The 19,639-nt window shown below is 33.9% G+C and overlaps 1 protein-coding gene and 1 long non-coding RNA gene across 2 annotated transcripts in view; both read right to left on the bottom strand.

The window, feature by feature from the left end:
- The window catches only part of side-II (sidestep II transmembrane protein), a 222,897-nt gene that overhangs the window by 72,895 nt on the left and 130,363 nt on the right, over nucleotides 1-19,639 (bottom strand). The gene's annotated exons all lie outside the window — the stretch shown is intronic.
- On the bottom strand, nucleotides 7,771-8,421 carry LOC149490186 (uncharacterized). The gene is made up of 2 exons (XR_016317603.1): nucleotides 8,360-8,421; nucleotides 7,771-8,185 (listed from the first exon to the last, which is right to left on the bottom strand). It is a non-coding gene; the product is annotated as an uncharacterized LOC149490186 (long non-coding RNA).

The following is a 19,639-nucleotide window of genomic DNA, read 5'->3' as shown; positions in this document are numbered from 1 at the left end:
TGTAGAATCGCTGCAATAAATAACATTTATTTCATTTCTTATGAAACCTTAGAAATCTGTGGAGGCAGCCCTGATTAAACATCTGGTATTGTGTTAATATATTATATTATACAATTTATACGATCCTAAACTTCAATACGCATACCTTTGGCGATAATGACTGAATTCCTAAGACCTAATAGTATAGGTAATAGACCGTCAATATATTTACTTCATGTCTTTAATTTGTTTCATTAATTAATTATTATTATATCTACCAAGAGAAATACAAGTAAATCATAAATGCCCAAACACTTGATCGAATCGAAAACGTCTACCTAATCACTAGTACACTACATCCACAACAAGTTTAACTTCTGTGCTATTTATTTTGACATAACTATTGATTGATCACACCTTTTTCTACCCGATTCAAAAACTGCACTGTAAGCATGTTCACACAGTTTTTAGTTGAATTATACGTATCCTAGACCTATAAAACATAAGCCATCGCTCGAGGAATCATAATACGTCATGGTGAAAACTCAATCCATTTACCATTCACAAATAAACCGACTTTTTCCCAGCGAATTAACTCGGCACATAAACACAATCGCGGTTGAAACGTTCTTTTCGAATAAGCACCAATCCGCTTAGCGGATTTATGCACGTTTGGCCGCGATTTGTCAACTGCTATCAATAATGCAACGATTATATCGCTCGTTCGTACTCGACTGGCTTAGGGTGATTTTCCACGAAAGATGTTGCTGTAGGTGTGACGTTAATCATGCAATCATATTTCTTGATGCATAATATAGCTTAGCATTGGTGGATTCAACTCAGATGTGTTTTATGGGAAGCGATGCTTGCTATGGAAGGTCGCGAGTGGTGTAAATGCGCAGCTTGAGCTATGCAATGACGTATTGATAGTGGAGAATATAATTCTCCGTTCTACACATCATAGCTACATCACTCACGACCATTCATAGCACACTTCAATATAAAAAAGAACCGAGCACCGTGTGAGAAGTGAAACTTCTTTGGAAAGATTCAAAGATACCAAAATCGTCGTCTTACTCCATGACGTGACGGTATTGCCATGACATGACCTTGAAATTTTACTCTCAACGGGCCTAAAGAAGTTTCACTTCAAAACACATCTTAGTTAAATCTGTTTACTCTAGCGCAAAGCTATATGCCATCAATGAATATGATTGTTGGATATAGTACCCATCTACAAAGCATAGCACAAGTTGATAAGCAGCCTTATCCTACCCTTTTTCATCGCAGCGATCACGTATGAACGATAAATCGTAAGTGCGACCCTCTCCGCGATTGTCACGTACGCCTCAATGGATGTTATAATTCTAGGAATAATTTTGAATTCTTTCCCGTTGTAAAGCAGCTATTGTTACGCCTTTTGCTAGTATTTGTAGCTTTCTGGAGTGTTAGGTTAGGCACGAGTAAGTTCGATAATACGTTGTAGATGTGTTTGTAATTTAAGCAGTATAACGTTTAATTGGACTAAGGTAATTTCCATTGATTTATTGCCATTTTTCAAATAAGCAGCATATTCAAATATTAATGATTATAATCTCATTACGTTCCTATTATTATAAACTTTTAATGTTGTTCTATTTTCTTTGCAGCTCGGCGTTACATTATCAAAACTAGATATTTTTATAACTCTTCAATCGTCGTATCTATTACAACGATAGTATGTATATTTAACTGAATACGGCAAGATAATTTCGACACTGAATATCTTAATTGCTATCTTAGCTATCGAATATCATCCCAAAATACCATTCCCATCAGATATCACAAAAGCATGTACCATAAACCAAAAGCGTCAAAGTCCACTAAACGCCAGAAATAGATGCTCAGTTTGCTTAGGCCTTAACATCGATAGGGAATTTAGGCAGACTATACAACTGTTATAATTGGAGGAAATATTATATCTATACTAATCACTACATAGTATAAAACATAGTCGCTTTCTCTGTCCCTATTTCCATATGTCCCTTTGTATGCTTAATGCTTAAATCTTTAAAACTACGCAACGGACTTTGATGCGGTTTTTTTTAATAGATAGAGTGATTCAAGAGGAAGGTTTTAGTATATAATTTATTAGGTTTTAGACAAAGCGGGCGAAGCCGCGGGCGGTAAGCTAGTAATATTATAAAGCTGAAGAGTTTTTTTGTTTGAAAGCGCTAATCTCGGGAACTACTGGTCCGATTTGAAAAATTCTTTCGGTGTTTGTTAGCCCATTTATTGAGGAAGGCTATAGGCTATATATCATCATGATAAGATCAAGAGGAGCGGAGCAATGTGGGTGAAACCGCGGGGAATAGCTAGTTGATAATATTTCTTTTACGAGTAATGAGCATTATAAAGTATGTACGTATCTATAAGTCTTATAACGTCTCTTACATTTTCCGATAGAGTAATTGTAAAGATAAATTATTTTGTTTTGTGTCGATAATACTTTCGAATGTGTTATATGGATTTAATGTGATTATTTTAAAGCAAAACAAATGGCTCTTTTCATAAATTGATATTGTATCCCAAATCCACTCTACAAAACTATAGTTATACAAACGAATGCTATGTTTGTGTAACTTTAGTTATCTTGTAGCCATTTCTTCTGTATTTTAACGATTCAAAGGCGGTTCTAAACGATTCTATATGCAGTTCTAGTTGACGATTTAAATGTTTAATTTGCAGCTACATAGCCGTGTATAGCCAGCCTTAAACATAGCTATTACAGCGGCATATTGAAGTACAATCCCGGGAGGTATCGAGTTGGTACACACTCGACATACTGTTAACTCAGCGAGGTTTACGGCTGTCGAGCTAAATGCCCAAATGCTTAGTGTTGATCGAACACCAGTACATTCCGGTTATCAAGAAGTTTCTAGAAGTTTTTTGGAACTAGATTCCAACATAAGCAGTGTGCAAAAGTGACAATCATGTGTTATCGATTAGAAGATGAATTTCAATGCTCTTGTAGAAAAAGCTGCTAATAAGTATGTTTGAAATAAGTATTGTGGCTTTATGTTAAAAAACTTGAGTAAATAGTAAAGCATCTTCGCCAATTTATTTTATAGTAAGATTTTGGGTGGTTCTGGTTTAGCAGATTTATTCTTATTCACACAATAAGGCTTATTGAGTGAGGTAGAATACTGATAATACAGTAAAGATTTTATAGAATCTATGTTATTTTCAACAATATTATGTTCAGAAATACAACTTTAAAAAGCCCTATTTTAGTGTAAATACCGTAAATATCACAATAAACATATTACAGGTCAATAAAAGAGGTATTTCTTCAGGTCGTAACCTGAGCAAGACTGCTAAGGACATTCGCAGAAGACTCGGCTTAGTACAAAAAACCTGGCTCCATTCTAGCGAATAATGCGGACCATTTACTTGTCTGAAGAAAATCAATAGGTAAACCTGATGTAGGTACTTTTTATTTAATTGCTTTCTTTGTACGATTTAAAGTTCAATCTCAATATTTTAATACTACCTCTAAAAAGTCAAGAGGGATTCCCACATCGTCTGATTAGATGTTTCAGAATTAACATTACTGCTGAAATCACTGCTGAACATAATATTTGTTATCTAGTATAGCATTTTAGTTTGATTTTGTATATGTAACCTTTATGTCTACAACCAGTGATCTTTAGGATTACTGAACCAAAATTTAATTTCAGATATATAAAATACAAGTGACATGTGGCATACATTCTTTAGTTTTTACTTCTTTGGTAATTTTAAAACTAATCTGTTGGTTACGTAAGTTTGAACAATATCTTAACGGTTACATAATATATTTTGATATTATCACCAAAATCTTATTCCGCCTTTTTCCACCAAAGTGAAGGAGGGGAAACACTCATGGAAATTTGTATGGGGAATGTCAAACGATAACGTGACATGCGTGCGAGAGAAGTCGAGTAGAAATATATAACTTGTATCTTTCTTCAATAAAGTGCTTTGGGGTAAGTTATTACGGGGTTAACCCAATAATATATTGAAATGTAAATGGTGATTGTTGTAATAAATGTGACTGATTACTCAACTCTATTTTCATCACGATTTTTTGTTGTATGACATGTAAATGCGAAAGTAAATCTGTTTGTCTGTCCCTTCTTCATACCTCAACCACTCAACCGATTTGGGTAGAACTTTACAGTGATAGCTGGAGACCTGAGAATGGACATGGGACTCGAAAATCATACGGAAACAAGAAATACGCCGTTAGAATTTAGGGTTTTTTTTTCTGTGAATACAATATTCGCAGTTACTACGCATCAAAATTTAAGATTTTCAATGAATTCGTATCTATTTGTAATAATAACACGTTTTATCAAAAATTGTTATAAATCGGTGAAAATTCAGGTTAATTTATTTGTTTATTTATTATCGATAAACTTAAAATATACATTTTAGACTCTTTTTGTGCACAACGTTCTAATAACCCCGCATAGCAGCCTCTTCGTGGCAAATGAGCATCATTATTCTGAGAGGTGATTCAGTCAGTTGGGAACATGCCAAATGGAGGAATTTTTTTTTAATATTGGTGGGTTTAAAGTTTGATGTAGTTTAGATTTTATGTATTCAAAATTGATAGAAATAGCACTGTGTGTAATATAATATTATGATTTATAAATAATTGTGTTTATACGAAAATAAAAACCATTTGTTTCTTCCTATTTTAATGAAATAAATACCGTATTTATATCATAATTTTGAAAGTATGTTTAAATATGGAGATTGTTGTTCATATAATATGAGTTTTTCCTTATGTGGGTATGGCGAAAAATTCGTGTGAGGTGCGGGAAGGAGGTATATTATTTATTATTCACTAATAATAAATAATATACCTCCTTCCGTAATCTTCTGTAATGAAATTTGTATTAGAGAAAGTTAACTATAGCTGCATAACGTCTCTATAAAATCAATAAAACGTAACAGAATATAGAAATCTCAACATAATATACCTATTTTAAAGTAAACTGCAACCATCAACAATGACAAAACCCACATTTTATCCAACCTCATAAATACTAGAGATAGCGAAGACCTTAATCGAAGTGCTTTCATAGAACGTGTCATAAACTGGAGACTTTACAACATGGTCGGATAATAGGGTCCCTGAAGCTCAAGTGGACACCACTTTAGGGCCGGCGCCCACTGCCGGCACGGCACGGCATGGCACGGCAGAGCATCCCGCGGCGTGCAATGGCATCCCGCGGCGTGCAGTGGCATCCCGCGGCGTGCTGCGTGATCCCGCGGCATTCAGTGGCATGCCGTGGCATCCTGCTAAAAGCCCCACTAATGCTGCATAAGTTTCAACCTTATTTCAACTAGCTAGCAATCATAATTCCTCGACCCCAAAGTGACGCATACGCCTCGCGGGATGCAATGGCGCGCCGCGGCATTCCTTGGAATGAAACAGCAAGACACGTCATGCCGCCGCATCCTGCGGCGTGCCGCGTCATGCTGCAGCATCCTGCGATACGTCGCGGCATCGTGGCATCGAAATAAAGTAACTTCAATTCTAAACTGATTGAAATAAGATTCAAAATAACTTCATTAGTAATAAAATCCTCTGCCCTGCCATGCCACGCCGTGCCGGCAGTGGGCGCCGGCCCTTAAGTTCCACAGTCCACTGGCCATACAAGGTTATTGAGTTTTGTTATAAACCGGACGAATTATGTGTTGCATAACTCGGCGCTAACCAGAAGGCACGCGGTGTCGCATTGAGTACGAGAGCTCGCGGTTAAATGTTTGATTGTAGTTTTTAATGTGATTCGCTAGGGTCCAACTGGAAAAGTTATGTATTTATATGAAGGTTATTACTATTATGACCACTATTTTTCACTGAAAATTTTTGATAAAAAACGTCTGGAGATCTTGTTTATAATGATAAAGAAGAGTATTCGACATCTTCCAAACTGGAAAATCTTTGATATCCCGGTTTTCCTGACAAATAGCCAATAAGTTAAATCCAAATTGATTCTTTCTTATTTCGTTATTAGGTAAGAAATTTATAAAGTGTAATCTATATCATCTTTGTCATCATTTTATTTAGATTTTTAATAAGTACTCAATTTCAATTTTAATGGTTTTGAACTAAAACGATATGTTTAAACGTTGAAACTATAAAAATGGTTGTATAACAGCAGCACTTGATAATAATAGTATAGAGATTAAACTATAACCTACAACTTCATGAACACAATAAACATACGTATATATTTCTTTTAAATGACAATGATCACGCATAAAACTACATCTCTCAAGCTAACACGCAAGGGATGCGGGTGAGAGAGGCTATGCGAGGTGATCTCGCAGCTTATTAACTGTGGCATTGGCCGGCTGCCAGGGCTGCCGAATTATGAAACTGCGAAACTCGGCTCTGATTAAGATTTGCATGCAACCCTATGCGGGATTTTTCTTAGCGTTACAAGTTACAACGCTATGTTGGTGTTTGGAAGTTTAATTTGATAAATAGTAATGAAGTAGATAAATAAGTAGTCAAATAGAGACTCTTTTTTTATAAATTTTTACGTAGTTTGAAGACAGGAACTTGACGATATAAAATGACTGTAATAACTGACTGTATTATGTTTGATTTTAAATAGATGGTAATACGTATATCAGATAGAACAAAATTCAGAGAGGTATTACGGACTAAATATGAATTCATTGGAAACGAAAAATTTTGAATTAGTTTTAACATAATTGAGCTTGTACAAACAGGCAAAAACAGAATGTAGATACAAATATAAAAATATGTGTTTACTAAACCACATTCTCAGTTACCGAGGTTAGTTACAAAATTGCCAATGAACAAAGGGAAGGAATCGATTTTTCAACAGGCAATTAAATTGATGTGTTACAAGCGTCCAGTAATCGCAAACATTTGCAGTTTAACGCCTTCCGAGCCGATATAGCTGTTAAGTGTTGTATAACTTACTAGTAAATATTCCAAAACAAATTTCTAATCACGCTACATTTCACATGCTTTAAGCTATTTTACAGCTAAATCTCGGACTAGTTTAGTACGCTTTAGAATTTATTTCTGTACATTTTTTCGTTTATATTGTGTACTAATGTTACAAAGCACAGTTGTATTAAATTGGATATGTAAGTCTATGATATGAGATGGGTTGCGTAAACCCTACCTCATTGTAAAAAGACGGGTTGCACTCCGGGAGTGCCGGCAGTGAAAACTTGATTATTAACGTTCAGCATGTTTGATATTTTGGAATGGTATTCGTCTTACGCTTTTTCGATCCTGCCACGTGTCCTGACGCGAGTTTAAGATTTTATACCCAACGCCGCTAAAGAAGTTTTCACTTCAAAAAATCTGTACAAAATAAATGAACTAATTCAATAAGCAACGTTAATACTACTAATACTTGTTTCGCTCATGTATTTTGTTTCTGATTTAAATGGAAAAAAAATATAATTTAGTTCTTTCTTATTCACTCTTTGTGACCTCCTTTATCCAATCTTACGCTGCAGCTGTCAATATCTAGGTATCTAACTGATTGGTTTTTCAATAATAAAAGACTCAAATCATTGAAAACTTTTACTTTATACAATAATTATTAACCCGCCATTGGTGACGTGAATTTGACTTACAGCGTTGGTGACCCCGGTCTCACGCACCGGGGTTTTTGACTACGAGTTTATCTGTAATTTACGGTTCATGCTACTTTTCATTGGGATAGATATAAAATTTGATCTTTTATTGTCAATAAAACATAGGTATTTAATAAATCAAATCTCTTTTATTAGCATAAGACAACATCTTTGAAATAACTAAAATTGTCAAGTATTTTAACAAAGTTTTTTTAAAACTCAAAAATAAAGCATCAATCTTAATTATTTAACAGTAAAATTAGGCTTAGTCAGTCTTATGACACTGAAAACATAAAATGAAGTAACATAAATGGTAATACTTCGACCAAAAAAAAAAAAAAAATATACAATACTAAAATCACTCATCTTCAACAGCCAAACAACTAGAGCAAGTTATTGGTACTACGTGCGATCTGGTTCGAAATTATCTGGTTCGAAGTCACTTCCAGATTCACTTTCCGATGACGTTTGTAATCTGTCCTCATCAGATACTGCTTCTTGCAAAAGAGCCTCGAGACGACACTGATTACTTTCGTAAGACATGCTGAAACAGTGTTCACAATTTGAACAAAAAACACGTAATTTCTTGTAAAATATCGATCAAATCTAGCAAAACACTTACTAATAATAGAATTATATGATTAAACTATAAATTACAACAATAGCTTTATCAAAATAAGTAAAATAAAAAAAAATACACAATAACCATTTTACTTACTTAGTTGGTGACGCCGGTCTCACGCACCGGGTTTTGGCCAAAACTCAGTAACGTGCGCCCGCGTCGCTGTCATGGGGTAGGGGTAGGGTAGGGGGCGCGAAATTAGGCAGCTACTCGAAACCACAGTGCAATTCGATAAACGGTGACAAAAATATTGGGGTTTCTTTAACTGCCCGGTCTCACAGACATATGAGGTCACCAATGGCGGGTTAATTAAACATCATTTATTATTATACTCGTCAATAACATTTCAATCAGAGCCCTGTTTTGGCAAATACTTATCTATGAGCCAATATTTGAATAGGTCTATTTATATCCATATTTATTCATAATCAAAACTTTTAGTTATAAATTCCTGATAACGGAGGTTTTACAATTACTGTTTCCAAGCACTTAAATAAAATATTATTTGAACTGCCATCCGTAGTAAACCTTTAATAAAATTACAAAACTTCGTCTTTGCGACTTGCCCAAGGACTGATTAATGTTAATCTTGTTAAGTCTTACAAAGAAAACAGAACAATAAATTAATTATAGTAAGTATTTAGTTTATAGAACTTAATTAGAAACATTGAGTTTAACCAATTAGGGACAAACTAATCATTACTAACCTTAATTACAGTTTAAATGTAGGCTGGATAATATAAACGCGAAAGTTTTTGAGGATTGATTGATGGATGAGTAGACGCTTGTTATTTTTAAGCTATTGCATAGCTTCTATCGCGGGCCTTGAGCGCGGGGACCGAATCCAGAAATTCCGTAACGAAAAAACCTCACGCTCCCCACTCCGACGGGCACGGAGGTGTGGCTTGAAGGCATAGCATGCAATAGCTTTACCGCGACAGTCCCCGAGTGCCACACGTCTTTTTTATGTAAAACAGCTCATTAGATCTAGATTAAATTTGCCACAGAGATAGATTAAACTTTGGAATACCGCCCCGGATTGGTGGAAAGACGCGGGTTCGAATCCCGTCTCGTAACCGATTTTTTTCTATTCTTTAAAAAAATATCACGGTTTATTCCCACATTTGATATCATGTCCCAGATATAAATCTTTTTTCTCTATTTCATATTTTATTCTGAGAATAAACAGGAAAAGGTTCGACTCAGCATTGACGTAGTTTTGCAACCAAGACGTTGGTAGCCTGCCAAACGGCTTGAGAATGTACAACGTTATTTTAAAATGTGATAAAGACATGACAAAATCAAGATGTTATGAATAATAGGTTTATTTATTTGGAAATTTATAATTTTATCGATTTTTAAACCCGATTAATTAATATAGTCATCGTTTGTTATTTGTTACTGTATATATTTATTTACTAGCCGTTCCCCGCGGTTTCACCCGCATTGCTCCGCTCCTGTTGGTCTTAGCGTGATGATATAATATAGCCTATAGCCTTGCTCGATAAATGGGCTATCTAACACCGAAAGAATTTATCAAATCGGACCGGACGGAGTAGTTCCCGAGATTAGCGCGTTCTAATAAATAAACAAACAAACTCTTCAGATGAGATTTAGCGTAACTTAGGGCCGATTTTTCATTGCTTGGATAAAACTTATTCGTCGAATAATGTAGAAAACTATCAGTTTAAAAACGTATTCTAATTGCCCGTATTTGACAGTTTACGTGACATACTAATATTATCGTGTAATACTTTATTGGACGGATATGTTTTATCCAAGCATTGAAAAATCGGCCATTAATAGATATCATATCCTGAAACCAAATAGGAGAAGCTAATATCATCTTACACTATATTTAACAAGTTCAACGAATAGCCCGTATGGTTTCATAACGTATAGTAGGTATTGTATATTTTTGCATGAATAAAGCATATAATAACATAACACATAGTACTCAATACATACTAAATTTTTATCACAAACAAACAGTATGTAAATAATGTCTTCATTGGAAACTTTTGGAACGACGAGAGCTCGTTATAGCAACCTAATTAATGCAAATACTAATTACATTGAAAGTAATTAAGACCAAATTAAAAGATACGGGAATGTCCCTTAGTAACGAAAAAGGCAAATAACCAGATGGCTTACGGTGAGCTGCGACCAAATTGGGCCTTTTACCCGGCTATAGTGTTGTGTGAATGTCGATAAACGGTACGATAAAATTCTATTGACTTGTCGATTTTCCTAATATTCTCAATTTAACTTTACCTTTATTAAGTATTGTGCGTATTTTCGCAGAAACTTTCATATAGTGCTTCTAGTGAAGTGGTCGCTGAAAATAGCAATTTATTAATTGAACGGAAATTTCGTTACGAGAAACTGAGTATCATTCGCTCAAAAACAGGTATTCGAATTATTATAGTATGAATAATATTTTTATTCAATTTATTAAATTGGTTTAAGTAATTTTAAAATATTGGTGAGCACTTAACAATATTACTGTCAATTCAAGCCAGTCTATAAAACTATGTAATGAAAGAAATGTAACAATATAATAGTTTTATTGAAGCCTTATACATTTAATTAATTATCTGTATGTCCGTTTAATTAGGTCGTGCTAAGATACATTTTAATAAGATAATAATTTGCTTTTTAATAAGATAATTATATTTCTTTGTTTCATCGATAAAGACAAGTCGTCACTATAATAATATTTGATGCAAATTTTAATAAAGAAGTTATTCTGATATAGTCAGGTATTTTAATTACAACGTAGCAACAGGAGGCTCTGGAAAATAATTCGGGAGTAAAAAGGCTGAGAAAGTATTTGATTTGAGGTTTTTGGTTAATATCAACAGAAGAACTTGTGTTATTATCTTATTCTGTATTTTTTTTTCTTGTAATAAAAATGATTCTTACATATTTGTTTGTTGAATAAAAAAAAGACGTGTGGCACTCGGGGACTGTCGCGGTAAAGCTATTGCATGCTATGCCTTTAAGCCACACCTCCGTGCCCGTCGGAGTGGGGAGCGTGAGGTTTTTTCGTTACGCAATTTCTGGATTCGGTCCCCGCGCTCAAGGCCTGCGATAGAAGCTATGCAATAGCTTAAAATTACATTTATTTTAACTATTTATCTTATTATAATCGCCGAATTAAAAAAAATATTTGAGTAAGGATAACTATAGGCATATTTCGAGTTAATATAATATTATTTTTTGAACTCGATTAAACAACGCAATCCATATTTAACCCGAATTTTATTATGTAATTAAGCCAGTTAAAGATTCATTTAATTTTAAATTCAAGGTGCTCTATTTTAGGGCAATTCATTAGGCGCAGTCCACAATAATTAAATTAGATACATTGCTGCGTACCTTTCGTCTAATTTAGGAGATTATATAACTGTGTACGTAATGTATCTAAACATGATTCAAATATCAAAATACGCGGGATGTTATAGAATGTTGTAATGTTCAGAAACATGCGTTTCGGGTAATTATTCCGAAACTAGATGTTGTGTATTAAATTCTAAATTAACTGTATACATCAGTAGATTTTGTATCGTTTGTATGTAATTATACTATTCCACTTATTTTATCAATGTGATAGTAGGATGTATGAGTGTATGTTTGTAAGTTTGTAACATAATTCTGCTAATAATATCTTATCTAATAACGTATACCAGCCAAGTCAGCGAGTCCTTATGGCAAGAACAAATATGATTGTATTTTTCAAATACAACGTTTAGCATATTATACTGTGGTCCAATCCTCATCAGAAGCCACTCTCATTGTAACTTCGTCACATTATTTCAAAGATTGTCATACATATCAAGATACTAGCTGCGCTCTGCCGTTTCACCCGTGTGGCTCCACTTCTGTTAGTCTTAGCGTGATGATATTATATCCTATAGCCTTCCTCGATAAATGGGCTATCAAACACTGAAAGAATTTTTCAAATAGGACCAGTAGTTCTTGTGATTAGCGCGTTCAAACAAATAAACAAACTCTTCAGCTTGATAATATTAGTATAGATTATGTTTATTCCGTACTAGCTTCCGCCCGCGGCTTCACCCGCGTGTTGTGTTTTCGCAATGAAAGGTAGGAAAGCGTAACAGACAGACAGAGTTCCTTTCGCATTTATAATATTAGTAGGGATTACACAAAGAATATAGGTATTGAATAAGGATCCATCTCACAGGCGTAACGTGACAAAGGGGAACTTTGCGCCAACGTTACAACAACTTCGGGAGTGTGAAGTACCCCATTGTTCCTGAACGTCGCACAAGTTATGCACGAGCTATGAATAGAGTGGCTACACGTTGTGTGTTGGAATGGACACATTAGTTAATAGGTAATGCAATAATTAATGTTATATTATTAAAAGATACAATACAATTACTTAAAGTAATTCTGTATTCAAACTTGGCTTCACAATGCCTGAGGTAAAATGTTTAGCAATAAAAATTCAGCACTTTCAATTTTCCCTTCCAATTTGAATTGCTTGAATTGATATGTGAACATGCATACAAGTAATAATTAATTTCACTATGCTAAGATGCAGCCAATCGTGATATGGAGAGCAATATTTTATTTATAAGGAATGCATGAAATACTATTTTATAAAACATCAACTCCTCAGAAGTTAACTATCCTCACTGACTATAACGAAGCTGTTGTCACTAATACCACCTAATAGACAAAAACCTGCCTCCATATCAAATCTCACCCTAACATCAAATGCCACATTATAACTCCCAAATATACAGCAAATGTTACTTAACATCAGCTGTTGCTTCCCAAAAATCCTATCACCACCCATAGCATGGACACTCTTCGGACGTTAGACATGGGCACCTGTAGGCTTTATTATTTATGGATAGGACGCCTTACGACCTGCCTGTAGGCCTTGAACAAACGACTGAGATCGTATGAACTGTGAAACCTACAAAGACAATTTATAATACTAATTAGTAAGAACTTAATCCTATTGTAATTGATAAGATGGTTTACATTTGTAGTCAACTTTTGTAATCAATATCTCATAATCAGTATATATAAAATGTGATAAATAGATAGATATATCTATCTTATTTGTAACAAAAAAGCCGATATTCAAAATGTGCTTAACATTTAAAAATAATTAAAAAGTTTTAAATTCGAGTTCTTTTCTTCATCATATGGATTTATAATCCATAAAATATAATAATACGAATTCTGTTTGTTACAATATCAGAGCTCCGAATTGGATTAAATTTGTACTAGAATTAGTTGAAAAAGCAAGGTCAAAATATGATAATATACCTACCTACTTTATTTGTCATCAATTTGGTTTGAAATAGGCGATGCCAGATCTTATCCTTAGATGAAAGCGAGAGTAATAACTAGTATATTAAATCTTTAAAACTATACGCAACGGATTTTGATGCGGTTTTTTTTTATAGATAGAGTGATTCAAGAGGGAGGTTTTAGTATATAATTTACTATGTTTTAGACAAAGCGGGCGAAGCCGGGGGCGGAAAGCTAGTATTATTATAATTTATCTATCTATCTAATTTAATCAACCAAAAGCATAAAATCCATATTGCATGCTAAACTTACTGGTCGTTAAGATTCGTGCAACGCTAGACGTTCACTTAACATAGTTATGTTACTCCGCATATAGAATGATCATTTAGGTAATTTACAATTCATTGCCTAATTAGGAGAGAATTGGCGGTTCTATTTGCAAATTATTTAATACTAGTGGTCCGCCCCGGCTTCGCCCGTGGTACATATTTCGCAATAAAAAGTAGCCTATGTCCTTTCTCGGGTATCAAAATATCTCCATACCAAATTTCATGCAAATTGGTTCAGTAGTTTAGGCGTGATTGAGTAACAGACAGACAGACAGACAGAGTTACTTTCGCATTTATAATATTAGTATGTTAGTATGGATTGAACAACGTGTGGTTTGAAAGGATTAAAATAGACGTGTTAATTTATAGATACTAATATTATAAAGCTGAAGAATTTGTTTGTTTGCTTGAATACACTAATCTCAGGAACCGAGTTGAAAAATTGTTTCACTGTTAGATAGTCCATTTACCGAGGATTATATCATCGCTTTATGACCAAGTAGTGGGTAAAACCACTAGTAATAAATATAATGCTAATTTTGTAAGTGGAAAAAGAAGTGTTGGTCGAGAAGTCAGGTTGATGATTAGTAAAATAACAGGAAAAAATTATACGGCAACTTTTACTGATAAGGAAAAAAAGGTTGGAAGAAGCTTTTACTCTTGGAAACATTAATGTGTAAGTAAAGGTTGTAAGAAATTAAATCTTGTATTTTTTTTTGTAAATGAAATATAATAAGCAAGGGTCCTATAATATCAATTTTCTTAAATTTTCAGCTTACATATTATTATTAAGATCTATATGAAAAAAATGTTGTGTGGTTTTATGAAACCACGGTAAAAGTGAAACTGTTCGAACGGTTCCGAACACTGCTTTGTGTAGCGCATGTCGCGTGCGGCGTGACGGTCGGCTGCCGAGTAGGTATACCTACTCGGCAGCCGCGATACACGCGACATGCGCTACACAGACCAAAAAGTTTGAGACGATGTAATAAAAGTTTCACTTTAAAAAAAAATAATAACGTGAACATGAATTAGCACTTGGGTTTACAACATAAAATAAAAACTATCAAATGATTTTCCTTATAAAATGCTATGCACTCGCAAGATACGCGTAGACGTCATCCGTTAAAATTGTGCGCTCATTGAAGTGAGTTGAGTTTATTTCTTGAATCCGTTTTCATATTTGCAAAATTTCCAGCTTCGCTTACTTTGTAAGTTTACGGGCCGCTGACTGCATTCTACGAAAATGTATTTTATCGTGTTACTGAGTTTTGAAATGATACTTTTACGCGAGATTGGCTTTATCAGATGATTGAGTAATAATAAATGGTTATCAACAGCTTATTTTATTTACTTATAATAAATAACAGTACATGTGAATCTACGTAGAATTTTTCTATGTCCCAAAGAAAAGATGTATATAAAAATATGTGCGTAAATAATTAATAAATGCTATTGTCGTAATGAAAACATTATTAGAAGAAATCCTGATCTTCCAAAACTTGTATTGAACATATTATTTTAATTGTATAGTTCTATGTACCTTAAAATAAATTATTACACATTGATCGACGAGAAGCACATGTGCAGCAAAAACGCACCAAGGCGGCGCTTCTAAATCGGATACTAGATAGCGTGCAAAAAGCCGCAAGCGTGCAAAAACCGGCGAGTCGCAAACACGTAAAAAGTGGCACGTCACTGCATAGACCACGCTATGTACGTGACACGGTACTGGAGCGAGCCATGTCCCAATCTTTTAATGGAATCAGTTTTTTGGATGGACTTTATGGAACTATTCTGGGTACTTATAGGTGTCTAGTTTTACTGGTATATTTATTTTGGGGAAATTTGGTTGCCACAGTCGAATAGAGACTTCGTATTGGAAGGGTTTAGAAATGGAACGAAAGGCTTGGTTGTTATTTATGGTAATTTTTCAAATACCTGTAATTAAATCCTGTAAATAATTTGTATAGATTTTTTAATTTTATTGTTAATATTTATTACAATTTACAATTTATATTCATGTTAAAGTATAAAAATAAAAAAGGGCAATAAAACAATTTGTACAACCCAATTAAAAAAAAATTATAGGTTATTGGGCAACCTGTATTTAGGAGAAAAAGTTTGCCTTAAGCCAATACAATAGCTAAGTTGTGATCGTAGTGAAACTGTAAGAAATAAAACCGTTAGAATGTATAATGCTTACCATTAAATAATTGAACGTGATGAACCGTGCTTGTATTATCAAACTGCTATAATAAAAGACAATGAAAAATTCTATTTTAATTTGCATCTGGAAAATAAGGCAGATAAAGTTAAGATCAAATAAACTTCACGGCACAGCTTTGTTCAGAAAATGCAGGCACGAGACAAAAAGTTAAATTATTTGATGTTACTTTAATTAGAATGTCGAGGTTCATTGTTTCCCTTTTCACTTGAATTTAATACTTAATTTGTTCGAACGTATTTTTATAAAGTTTTTAATGTTCTGCGGTGTTGCGGAAAATGTTTAATTTCTAATGTTAGTAGGATTTAATAAAAGCCTTTAGCTGATGTTAATTAGTTTTTTGTAATTCAAAGTAGGTATGGATATTATTCAAGATAGAGGGTAAGATCTTATATATAAAATTCTCGTGTCACAATGTTAGTCTGCATACTCCTCCGAAACGGGTGGACCGATTCTCATGAAATTTTCTGTGCATATCGGGTAAGTCTGAGAATCGGCCAACATCTATTTTTCATATGTACCACGGGCGAAGCCGGGGCGGGCCGCTAGTATTCCAATAAATTTAAGAAGAAGAAGAATAAAGGAGTTTTTAATTAAATTAGTAATTCCTATAATCATAATGAAACAAAGTGAAATTAAAAGATTATTCCCAGAACTCCTTCCACAGCTCATTCCTCCAAGATCTTTCATTAATCCATATAACCATTTCACACACTGCAGTGTACTCACACATAAACAAGGACATAGAGCTATAACAAATAGACCATCCACTAGAACGAGAGGTCACGCTCAAACGATAAATTCTAAGAATTCCTTACCAGTGTAAACAGATAGCAACGTCCAGATACAGTTGCTATGTCACTGATGTGTTATACGTTCGTTACATTCTTCATCAACTCGTGTACGTTAAATTGTTTCTGAGGGCATGTCTATTTGTTTTGTGTGTCTTGAAAGTATTTTTATTTAGACAGGGAGCGGAATTTTAGAATTTTTGCGAGCATTATCTTGAAGATGAAATAACTAATATCTGAAAATACAACTTTTTGTTTTGAAATTCTTCTTTTCTTGAAAGCAAATAATTGGTTTCAATGTTTGCCTCTAATTTAAATAATAAAAAAAAAAAATAATAAACTTCTTCTTTTTGTTATTTTCTTTTGCGCATTCCAATCAGCAAAATACATTATACACGCGTCCCCTTATCATCTTCTGTTTTCACTGTTATATGAATAAACTAGATTCCTATTAAAGATGTAATAGAATTTGGATATTTTCTGTATAATGTCAATTTAAACACACTTACTTTAATCAAATAAAAATGTAATACGCTCCCAGAAATCTTTCGGCCAAGTTTCTTTTTTAGAGAAAACATGATATTGAAGGTAATCCTGGTAGAAGCAGTGACGCAAACAGCTGTATTGGCTCTTTGGACGTGCAAACACAAACAACGCAGGGGAAATTGGACTTTCCACTGTAGTAAATTGAATTCTTATTCGCAAAACGCCCCACCAGCAATCGCTGAAAAGCTCGACTCAAAATTTATTGTTTATATCATTTCAAAGACATCTGCCTCGTCAGTGAAGATTATTTTGTAGGGAATTCCATTGATCATGTTTTCATCGATTGTTCTGTTTAGTTGTTTGTTTGGCACTTCAAAGAGGAATAGGAAATAAATTAATTAACAGCCGTTGTGTAAAATAGTACCTAATAAAACTTTCAATCTTAATGTACATAATATTTTACGATCTATTGATTTAAACCGGCTACTCACGTACCTGCAGCAAGGGCAATTTTGAAATTTGACCCTTAATTGGCTCCTTAATTGTGATATTGTGTATAGGCAGGCAGGAACAATTTAGAGAACAACTGAAATTGCTCTGACCGCCGACCAACCGAGATTGTTCCAATATTGCCCATGCGGCCTTATAACATATTGTATTGTATTGTTATTATAATTACAGTAAAATAAATGACTTGCAAAACTGCCCGTTAATTTAAATAATCCTACAGATGCTATAACGCTTATTACAGCAGTTATCGCATAATTCGGACACATGGTAAAACAATGCATGCGTGTTAAACAAGAACATACATTTTAACGGCTATTCGGTTATTTTAACACGCCTCATCTGTATATTTGTGTGTAGCCGACTTCTTTAGACTCGATTTTGACCCATTTTAAAAGGATTATTTATTTATTTATTTATGTATAATAAAGCGTCTTTTGAACTACATCTTCTCTATGTATACAGTATACAAATCTTGTATCACAATGTTACTCTTCCGAAATAAATGGACCGATTCTTATGAAATTTTGTATGCCTGTTGGATAGATCTGAGAATCGGCCAACATCTAGTTTTCATACCCTTGTCGTAGAAGAAAGAAGAGTACAGCAGAATATCGTTTGCCTGGACAGCTAGTAATTTATATATCTATTTATCTATACTAATATTATAAAGCTGAAGAGTTTGTTTGTTTGAACGCGCTAATCTCAGGGACTACTGGTCCGATTTGAAAAATTCTATCGGTGTTAGATAGCCCATTTATCGAGGTAGGCTATAGGCTATAATTATATCAGTACGCTATGACCAATAGAAGCGGAGCAATGCGGGTGAAACCGCGGAGCATAGCTAGTATTATACATAGAGAAAGATATATCACAATGTCCATTGACAGTCACCGCTGACCAATATAATATCGATGTAACGGGACACGCAATCGATCACGTTTTACCAAATTCATTTTATTTACATTTGCCGATGCCGTAATTACTGCGGTTTCGTTTTAAATGAACATTTTCAGAGGAAAAACATTTGATTAGTTGACTTGTGTTTTTACAACTTCTGGATATGTTTAAATGATATGTCACAGCTCCCTGATTTGTTATGTTTAGCTCATCTCTGAGTTAAAATGACACATAATATTTGAAAATGTACATATTTTTGTGGCATATCTCCTTTTATTGACCTTTAGGTTGTTAAATGAAGTTTTTAAAAGAAGGAATAGGGTATTGATAGAAGCTGTTTATTATGAGATAGCAATTACCAATAATTTTACTTATTTTTTTAGGAGAATAAAAATTCAACACATCTTATACCATTTTATACGAAAAATATTCGTCCATAAAATATTCATTACAATAAAGCAATTTCTTATTCGAATAAAATAGACATCCACTTAACCACAAACTTCTTCTCAAACATTGCTTACACAAAAATCCATCTAATTTTTCAAAAATTACACCCAAGATTTACCCCAAAAATGTTCTAAAAATTGCAAACAACTCCATACTCGGATACAGTGAGTACTGATCGTTATCTCCTCAGAATAGCCAAGAGGGCCCTCCAAGATTGCGCCTCTCTCGTTAGTTTAATGCAATACTTGGTCACTTTAAAAACCTGATAAAGTGGCGCCTTGGTGCAGTGTAATATGTACTTTATAACTATAAGTTTGGCATGTCAAGATTATTAAAGGAAAAAGAGAATACTGCTGCATTGAAAAGATAAAATTTTAATTTGTTTCGTTGA

The sequence above is a fragment of the Colias philodice genome, chromosome 2, assembly GCF_061535455.1.
Source record: "Colias philodice isolate Cphi_HAF_F1 chromosome 2, ilColPhil1 Martin Lab GWU primary, whole genome shotgun sequence".
NCBI lineage: Eukaryota > Metazoa > Arthropoda > Insecta > Lepidoptera > Pieridae > Colias > Colias philodice.
This window is presented reverse-complemented; position numbering and strand designations above follow the sequence as displayed.